Here is an 8,361-nt window from a genome sequence, read left to right as displayed (position 1 = left end):
GTTTCACCGTAAAGAATAGTCAGTACTTAGACATGCATGGCTTAATCTTTAAAACAAGCATATACTACTGGCAGGATCAACCAGGTAGCCGGGGCTCTGAGGGGTAGACTCTTGGAGTCAGGCTCCGTGAGCTCATGGGAACGCTCGTTGCTGCTGCTACCGCAGCGCTTCTCCGCCGCCAGAGAAGACCTCGCAGACAACATTGGATGGAGCTTAGGGCAGGGGGGCAAGAAAGATGCTCTCGCGGTCCCTTCCAAGGACCCGAAAAAGCCTTTCCTTCCCCCCTCCCTCTCGCAGTCGCTGGCTTTCCCCACTCAGATCAGCCAAGAAGCGGCGCTCGACTCTCACCTCCATCAGCACCTCCGAAGCTCGGACAGCTCCTGTAGGCTGCGCATAGAAGGAAAGCATTGGACGCTCGACTTCAGCACCTCGACAGCGCCACCACCACCTCTCACCACTGTTAAGCGAGAGAGAGACGATAGGGAGCCGTCGCGACGTACCCATGCAGCGCCGCCCGCCAACGCACAGAGGAGCGGAGGGGATCGGGCGCCAGGTCCGGGGGAAGGCTGGGAGGGAAGCTACGGCGCTGCTACCCAGCTTTCAACCCTTCGGGACCGGTGCTCCGCTCCTATCGCTCCGGCGAACAGGGTCCGCTACGCTTTCAACACCAGCGCCCGGCAGAGGGCTTGGAGAAGGCTCGCGCGGATCCTCGGCTCGGATCGCCTGGCTTCGCGGGAGCGGCCTTCGGCTAGGGCCGACGACGGCCGGACCGAGCAGATTTGGACCGGGGTGCGGGGCGAGTACCTGCCTCTCTCACGAAGGGAGTGTCACCGGTAAGAAGCCTCTTCCCACGTCTGCTTGCCGACTTACGCTCGCCCCGACGAGAGGCCCAACCGAAAGAGTGGAAAGGGGCAGAGATTTCCAGGGTCGCCCCACCAGGGATGCAATACCCCAGTGCAGGCAGTCGGCCCTGCCCCGAACCTACTCGGTGGTTTGAAGGTTAACCTCTTGGGGAAAAGCAGCGATTCGCCTCGCGGTGCGTGCCTCCGCGGATCTAAACCCCCTCGATCGATGTGGGGCCAGAGGACCCCTTTTCCCCGTACGAAACTGTCAGCTCACCATGGGCTCGACGTCCGTGGGTCGGGGAGTTGAGCGCTTACGCGCGGCGGGACCTTATAACCTGCAGCGGCTGAGGAGCGAAGATTTCCAGGGTGGGCCCCCGGGGATGCCATACCCCGAGCAGCCTGTCGGCCCCGCTCCTAGCACGCTGGCAAGCAATGGAGTCTTCCCCGCGGCAGCCACCGCCTTCGCCCTAGCCTCGCCGTCAGTCGATGAAGAACGTCGTTCGCCCTCCTCTGCTCGATATTTGGAAACGGCCTGGCCTTCGCCTACTCCGTCGGGCAACTGCCTTCCGCCAGCCCCTTCCCTCGAATCCCCTTCTTCCATTTTAGACCCGATCAGGGGATTGGTCAGCCCAGCCCTGGGGTAGGAAGAGGGGTTGGGGTCGGTTCGGCTTCGGGTGCCCCCGCTCGGCCAAAGGTTCCCCTCGCTTTGGAAGCACGCGAGGTCGCGGAGGGTGTCGGGGTTATTTTCGGCTCCCTGGCTTCGCGGGAGCGGCCTTCGGCTAGGGCCGACGCCGTCCGGCCCGCGCAGATTTGGACCGGGGTCCGGGGCGAGTACCTGCCTCTCTCACGAAGGGAGTGTCACCGGTAAGAAGCCTCTTCCCACGTCTGCTTGCCGACTTACGCTCGCCCCGACGAGAGGCCCAACCGAAAGAGTGGAAAGGGGCAGAGATTTCCAGGGTCGCCCCACCAGGGATGCAATACCCCAGTGCAGACTGTCGGCCCTGCCCCGAACCTACTCGGTGGTTTGAAGGTTAACCTCTTGGGGAAAAGCAGCGATTCGCCTCGCGGTGCGTGCCTCCGCGGATCTAAACCCCCCTCGATCGATGTGGGGCCAGAGGACCCCTTTTCCCCGTACGAAACGGCCGGCTCACCATGGGCTCGACATCCGTGGGTCGGAGAGTTGAGCGCTTACGCGCGGCGGGACCTTATAACCTGCAGCGGCTGAGGAGCGAAGATTTCCAGGGTGGGCCCCCGGGGATGCCATACCCCGAGCAGCCAGTCGGCCCCGCTCCTAGCGCGCTGACGAGCAATGGAGTCTTCCCCGCGGCAGCCACCGCCCTCGCCTCGCCGTCGGTCGATGAAGAGCCGAGTTCGCCCTCCTCTGCTCGGGACTCGGAAACGGCCTGGCCTTCGCCTACTCCGTCGGGCAACTGCCTTCCGCCAGCCCCTTCCCTCGAATCCCCTTCTTCCATTTTAGACCCGATCAGGGGATTGGTCAGCCCAGCCCTGGGGTAGGAAGAGGGGTTGGGGTCGGTTCGGCTTCCGGTGCCCCCGCTCGGCCAAAGGTCCCCTCGCTTTGGAAGCACGCGAGGGTGCCGGGGTTATTTTCGGCTTGACGCCTAAGTCCGGTCCCTGCCGGCTCCCGTCGAGGCCCGCGGTCAAAACCAGCTCCCCGGCTGTCGGAGCCGGAGCCCCGCAGCCCGAGCGGACGCACCGAGTCCCTCATGTAAGGGATAGCCGCCCCTACGGAACGGCCCGGACTGGGACCAGGCTCCCCCAGGCGCCGAAGGGGTGGGTCGGCCGTGTTGCCGAAGCTTAGCCGGCGCTGATGACCGCAGCCCCTAACGACGCCCACAGGCGGGGGAGCCAAGGAGAGCACTAGGAAGACGTGGCGGGGTCGGACGGCTCAATTTCCAGGGTGGGACCCCGGGGGTTCAGTACCCCGGGCATCCGGTCGGTTTCGCCGGCGAGACCCCAAGCCTTCCACGGCCCCCTTCGTGGGTGCAGGGATACCGAGCAGGGTGGCTTAGACGCCAATTCCCCAGAAGTATTAGGGATAGGGTTTGTCCGGGCGCCATCCGCAGCGACAACCTCGCAAAAGAAGCTCTCTTCCACAAAGCACGGGCAACGTTCGTGTGCGAGTGTTGGTCTCCCATGGTCTACCGACTCCCCCGGGCGGCCCAAGCGTTACGCCCACGGCCGGGCCCTCGAGCAGGCGCACCCCTGGTGCCTCTCGTAAGGGAAGGCTACGGTCCTCAACCCCTCGTATGGCGGGGAGGGCGCATTTGAAACGCTAAAGGACGAGCCCTGTTCGGGACCTGGCGGGGATCCGCGGATTGGCGAGAGGGATGGGTCTGCCGTTGGTCAGAGGGGACGCACCCCTGGGACGCAGTTTGGCATTAGCGACCGATGGCCCATCTACGACCATGTACTCCGGGAGCGCCAAGGAGGACGCGGGTGGGCTTTGGGGGCAGACTCAATTTCCAGGGTCTGGGCGCCGGGGGTGCAATACCCTTAAGCGCTCATGTCGGTTTCGTCTGCCGCCCGCCTCTGGCCCGGCTCCTAGTGACGGGTGCTGTGAACGTGCGATCGTGCTTGCGGTTGAAGAGTTCGAAGGCTACCGCTGGGGATAACACGCCCGGGGAATTTAGAAAACCCCCCCCCTCCGCTACAATCTCTGCTTCTGCCGGACTCGGAGGGGAGCCGCCCCGGGGGCGACCGCTCCCTCTCCTCTTCCGCGGCGTGCCGCGCGCTTCGCCGTCAGCAGCGGAGCGAACCTTTTTCTCGGTCCGCAGCTCTTCAGGCGTAGGCGGGCAGCGCTAACAGGGTACACTGGGGACCACTCGACCGCTACCGCTCCTACGGCAGACGACCCTACCTACCGCGGAAGCGCCACGGTGGGTCTAAGCCTCGTCCCCGCGAGGAGCAAGCGGGAGCCGTCCCTTTTCGTGCTGCGGAAATAAACCGTGGACACAGAAGTGTCTGCGCTCTCCGACCGGGCGGGGGGCGATTGGACTTGCCCGAGGGACACTAGGCGAGGCGCTACCGCGGGGAGCCGGAGCTCCTCGCTGGACGCTGCCGCCGCCAACGCCGCCGCCCCCCACCCACGGTACGGTGGAGTACGCCCGTTCCATACGCTTCGTAGCAAACCTCAGCCGAAGCAGAGAGTCCTACCGCTTGTGGCAGGAGCGGGGCCGTGCGAGGACCACACTGGCACCGCGCTACACAACCTTAGGCAGAGGACGACAGCCGCTCACGGGGAGCGGGGGATTGATGCGCGACCAAGACTGAGGCTAAGGAACGCTTTACCATAAACCGGCCGGGGCCAATACCCCTGACCGAGCAAAGTGCCTTGCCCCGCCGGATCGCGCTGTGTCAGATCGATCAAAAGAGCGGAGAGCCGAGACTCTACCGCTGGGAGTTTGTGGAGAACGGCCTGGCTTGCGTCCCGTCCTCCCGCCCTCGACCTCACATGGCTAGCCTCACCCGCCGGGAGCCACCCCATTGGGGACCGTAGGGCGGAGAAGGGGTCTCCGCGTCCGGAATTTTACTTGTGGAGAACGGCCTGGCTTACGTCCCGTCCTCCCGCCCTCGACCTCACATGGCTAGCCTCACCCGCCGGGAGCCACCCCATTGGGGACCGTAGGGCGGAGAAGGGGTCTCCGCGTCCGGAATTTTACTTGTGGAGAACGGCCTGGCTTACGTCCCGTCCTCCCGCCCTCGACCTCACATGGCTAGCCTCACCCGCCGGGCGCCACCCCATTGGGGACCGTAGGGCGGAGAAGGGGTCTCCGCGTCCGGAATTTTACTTGTGGAGAACGGCCTGGCTTACGTCCCGTCCTCCCGCCCTCGACCTCACATGGCTAGCCTCACCCGCCGGGCGCCACCCCATTGGGGACCGTAGGGCGGAGAAGGGGTCTCCGCGTCCGGAATTTCTTGTGGAGAACGGCCTGGCTTGCGTCCCGTCCTCCCATGGCTAGCCTCACCCGCCGGGCGCCACCCCATTGGGGACCGTAGGGCGGAGAAGGGGTCTCCGCGTCCGGAATTTCTTGTGGAGAACGGCCTGGCTTACGTCCCGTTCTCCCGCCCTCGACCTCACATGGCTAGCCTACCCCGCCGGGCGCCGCTCCATTGGGGATACGGTACAGCAAAGCGCGACGCCGCACGATGCCAACACTTTGTGCAAAAACCTGGCAGAGTCGACCAAAACCTCGCTTCTTTGACCGGTATTTTTGATGCTTTTCTCTGCCGCCGAAGGTGCACTGAGGGTCGGATCGCCCAAAATTTTTATGTTTTTGTCTGCGGTTCTTCCGAGAGGTGCCCGCCTGGCAGTTCTTTTTCAGCAGCCTTCGAAGGACATCCGGCGGGCAAGCCAGGGGTCGGCAGCCGCCGGCGGTGAGCCTTCCCCGGCAGGAGCAGGGCAGCTCGGACCGCAAAATTTTTTCGACTTTCGCCGAGGCCAAAAGCCCATGCACTTCGAAATCCTGCCCGCAGCGCCGTCTCCTGTCAGACTTCCCATGCCGCCTGCGGTGGTCCTCGCCCGGCAGAGAGAATCCGGAGTCGCCCTCTCACCGGTTCTTTTTCACCATTCCGGAGCTCTGAAATCTGCCGGACACCGAGTGGCCGAGGACGCTTCCAGGAGGGCGGCAGCGAGAGGCAGAGTGCCACCGGTCGGGTCCCCGGTTCTCCCACACTTTGAAATTTTTTCCCCGTTTGTACTGGTGGGATGGAGAGAGAGCGTGGCTTAAGCGCCCTCTGCCCCGCGGTACGCCCTTGGCTAGCCTTACGCCGGTGGTTCGCCAGGCCACCGGCACCTTGTACAGCGGGGTCGGCGTGGCTTATGCGCCCTCTGCCCCGCGGTCCGCCCTGGCTAGCCTTACGCCGGTGGTTCGCCAGGCCACCGGCACCTTGTATGGCGGGGACGGCGTGGCTTATGCGCCCGTCAACCCACCTGCTCGCCCCGGCTAGCCTTTTACCCGGAGGGCGCCACGCTCCGGGTACCAGTGAGCGGCACGAACCCAGTCATACCATGCCGCTCACCTCGCGCCCTCTCCGGCCTCCGCCGCGGAGACCTCCCGCTCTGTTCTGCGGAGAGCGATTACGGGCACAATCTACAAAGTCCCCGATGGTTAAGGACGTAGACTGTTGAGCGGGACCTACACACTCTTGTAGCCGAAGGGGCTCGCCATTTCCCGCAGAAAATGGATCACCTCCCGCAGAGGAACATGAAATGCCCCTTCCCGCGGGACCCGAAGGACCGCCCTGTCCGAGCAGGCCTCCAGGACCACGGCACGCAAAAGCGACTCAGTCCCGCTGGCATTACGGATCTGACTTAGTGCAAAAGCCTGGCAGAGTCGACCAAAACTCCCCATCTCTGACCGGTATTTTTGCTGCTTCTCTCTGCCGCCGAAGGTGCACTGAAAGTCGGACCGGTCGGTTTTGGTCTGCGGTTCTTCCGAGAGGTGCCCGTCTCGGGGTTCTTTTTCAGCAGCCTTCGAAGGCGATCCGGCGGGCAAGCCAGGGGTTGGCAGCCGCCGGCGGTAAGCCTTCCCCGGCAGGAGCAGGGCAGCTCGGACCGCAAAATTTTTTCGACTTTCGCCGAGGACAAAAAGCCCAGCCACTTAGAAAGCCTGCCGCGGCGCCGTCTCCTGTCAGACGTCCCCGCCGCCTGCGGTGGTCCTCGCCCGGCAGTGAGAAACCAGAGTCGCCCTCTCTCCGGTTCTTTTTCACCCTTCCGGAGCTCTGGAATCTGCCGTACTCCGAGTGACCGAGGACGCTTCCAGGAGGGCGGCAGCGAGAGGCAGAGTGCCACCGGTCGGGTCCCCGGTTCTCCCACACTTTGAAATTTTTTTCCCCGTTTGTACTGGTGGGATGGAGAGAGAGCGTGGCTTAAGCGCCCTCTGCCCCGCGGTCCGCCCTGGCTAGCCTTACGCCGGTGGTTCGCCAGGCCACCGGCACCTTGTATGGCGGGGACGGCGTGGCTTATGCGCCCGTCAACCCACCTGCTCGCCCCGGCTAGCCTTTTACCCGGAGGGCGCCACGCTCCGGGTACCAGTGAGCGGCACGAACCCAGTCATACCATGCCGCTCACCTCGCGCCCTCTCCGGCCTCCGCCGCGGAGACCTCCCGCTCTGTTCTGCGGAGAGCGATTACGGGCACAATCTACAAAGTCCCCGATGGTTAAGGACGTAGACTGTTGAGCGGGACCTACACACTCTTGTAGCCGAAGGGGCTCGCCATTTCCCGCAGAAAATGGATCACCTCCCGCAGAGGAACATGAAATGCCCCTTCCCGCGGGACCCGAAGGACCGCCCTGTCCGAGCAGGCCTCCAGGACCACGGCACGCAAAAGCGACTCAGTCCCGCTGGCATTACGGATCTGACTTAGTGCAAAAGCCTGGCAGAGTCGACCAAAACTCCCCTTCTCTGACCGGTATTTTTGCTGCTTCTCTCTGCCGCCGAAGGTGCACTGAAAGTCGGACCGGTCGGTTTTGGTCTGCGGTTCTTCCGAGAGGTGCCCGTCTCGGGGTTCTTTTTCAGCAGCCTTCGAAGGCGATCCGGCGGGCAAGCCAGGGGTTGGCAGCCGCCGGCGGTAAGCCTTCCCCGGCAGGAGCAGGGCAGCTCGGACCGCAAAATTTTTTCGACTTTCGCCGAGGACAAAAAGCCCAGCCACTTAGAAAGCCTGCCGCGGCGCCGTCTCCTGTCAGACGTCCCCGCCGCCTGCGGTGGTCCTCGCCCGGCAGAGAGAAGCCGGATTCGCCCTCTCTCCGGTTCTTTTTCACCATTCCGGAGCTCTGAAATCTGCCGTACTCCGAGTGACCGAGGACGCTTCCAGGAGGGCGGCAGCGAGAGGCAGAGTGCCACCGGTCGGGTCCCCGGTTCTCCCACACTTAGAGAATTTTTCGCTTGGTGCTGCTGCGAGGACGTAGGTCTTTCGACCGGGGCAAGCCTGGAGGGCGGTAGCCGGGTTTGGCGCCCTATTCCCGGCTAGCTCTCGGCGGCTTCACCCGGTTGGAGCTCCGACTTCCATGGGCATGTTCCTCACCGGGACCTACGGCAAAGTGTGGCCGAGGGACAGTGACACATTCCCGGGTAGCCTGAGTGGCTGCTCCCGCTGAGCCACTTCCATGGGCATTATTCCTCCCCGGGACTTGCCGCCAAGTCTTGGCCGGGGGACAGTGACACATTCCCGGGTAGCTTGAGTGGCTGCTCCCGCTGAGCCACTTCCATGGGCACTATTCCTCCCCGGGACCTGCCGCCAAGTCTGGCCGGGGGACAGTGACACATTCCCGGGTAGCCCGAGTGGCTGCTCCCGCTGAGCTACTTCCATGGGCACTATTCCTCCCCGGGACTTGCCGCCAAGTCTTGGCCGGGGGACAGTGACACATTGCCGGGTAGCCTGAGTGGCTGCTCCCGCTGAGCTCTTACTTCCATGGGCATGTTCCTCACCGGGACCAACTACCAAGTGTGGCCGGGTTTCGAGCTCCAAACTCGGCTTGCACTTGGTGGCCAAGGGG

The 8,361-nt window shown here is 64.0% G+C and overlaps 1 non-coding gene across 1 annotated transcript in view; it reads right to left on the bottom strand.

Moving 5' to 3' along the window:
* The window catches only part of LOC140108757 (18S ribosomal RNA), a 1,886-nt gene extending 1,799 nt beyond the window's left edge, over positions 1-87 (bottom strand). The window contains exon 1 of the ribosomal RNA XR_011851237.1: positions 1-87. This exon is cut by the window's left edge and continues 1,799 nt beyond it. This is a non-coding gene — a ribosomal RNA (18S ribosomal RNA).
* Between the last annotated feature and the right edge of the window lie 8,274 nt (positions 88-8,361).

Source organism: Engystomops pustulosus, unplaced genomic scaffold (genome assembly GCF_040894005.1).
Source record: "Engystomops pustulosus unplaced genomic scaffold, aEngPut4.maternal MAT_SCAFFOLD_180, whole genome shotgun sequence".
Classification (NCBI taxonomy): domain Eukaryota; kingdom Metazoa; phylum Chordata; class Amphibia; order Anura; family Leptodactylidae; genus Engystomops; species Engystomops pustulosus.
The sequence above is the reverse complement of the archived record's forward strand: the minus strand, read 5'-3'. Positions and strand labels throughout refer to the sequence as shown.